This window comes from Colobus angolensis, unplaced genomic scaffold (assembly GCF_000951035.1).
Source record: "Colobus angolensis palliatus isolate OR3802 unplaced genomic scaffold, Cang.pa_1.0 Scaffold264, whole genome shotgun sequence".
Classification (NCBI taxonomy): domain Eukaryota; kingdom Metazoa; phylum Chordata; class Mammalia; order Primates; family Cercopithecidae; genus Colobus; species Colobus angolensis.
In genome coordinates this window covers 635952-637056 of record NW_012115866.1, presented here as the reverse complement: position 1 = coordinate 637056, position 1105 = coordinate 635952, and the positions used below count along the sequence as shown (strand labels likewise).

At 55.5% G+C, this 1105-nt stretch overlaps 1 pseudogene; it reads left to right on the top strand.

Annotated features, from left to right (window-relative positions):
* The window catches only part of LOC105515598, a 71798-nt pseudogene extending 70870 nt beyond the window's left edge, over window positions 1-928 (top strand).
* The last annotated feature ends 177 nt before the right edge of the window (window positions 929-1105 follow it).

The window sequence follows — 1105 nt, the reverse complement described above, 5'->3', positions numbered from 1 at the left end:
TGGGGAGACCCACCGAGCCCTGCAGGGGGCCATGAACGGTGGGGGTGGGGCAAGACAGGTGGTTCCTGAGATGTGACCACATTATTTTGGCTTCAGAGCGACTTTATGGAGGAGAAGGTGGACCTGAAGGATCATGTGGAGAAACTAGAACTTCGATTCATCCACCTCTCGGGACAGACACCATAAGTGAGTGGGAGGCCAGGATACGGCAGGGGAGCTGCTGGGCTGTCAGAGGGCCCCCAGCCTCTGAGCTGTGTCCTCCCGCAGGAAAATACATCAGCCAGGGGGCAGTGCCAAAGATGCGGCACCCGGAGAGGAGGACATCATCAGGCTGGCCCAGGACCAGGAGGAGAGGAAGGTACGGTGTGGAACATCCCTGCGGGGGTGGGGGTGGGGGTGAACTTGGGCACCAGCACCAGCATGACAGCTAAGCACCCCTCCCTCCAGGTGAACCTGCTGGAGCTGCAGGGACAGGTGTTGTGCCGTGTGGGAGACCACAATGAGGGGCACGACAAATTCCTGGCCGCTGCCCAGAGTCCTGCTGATGAGCCCGCTCTAGGAGCCCCAAACCCCCAGGAGCCTGGGTGTGCTGACAAGCAGGGTGGTGAGTAGAGCGCTCAGGCGGGGTGGGCAGGCAGGAGCAGGGGCGTCTCGCACTGAGCTCAGATCCCCCTCCTCCCTCTGTCTGAAGATCTTCGTGAGGTGAGCCTCACTGACAGCGTGGAGCCTGCACCAGGAGAGGCCAGAGAGGGTTCTCCCCACGACCACCACACTGCGCAGCCGATTGTGCAGCTGCTTCCTCTAATGCAGGACTCCCCAGGAGCACCGAGGCTTGGGCAGCAACCCCTGCATGCCATTCTTTTCGGGCTGCCAAGAACAGGGAGATAAACATCATCATCATCTAAGATCTGCTCATGAAATTAAAAAAAAAAAACAGTTAAGGGATTAATCTCCTACACAATTCATTTACTTCATTCGAATGTTAGAGCCACTCATGTTTATTTGTGTTTCTAACTTACTTTAAATTTATTTGTAGAAAGGTAAAGGGGAGTGGGTCTTTCCCTCATGTTCACTGTGTATTTTGATAGTTCAAATCACTTCACTT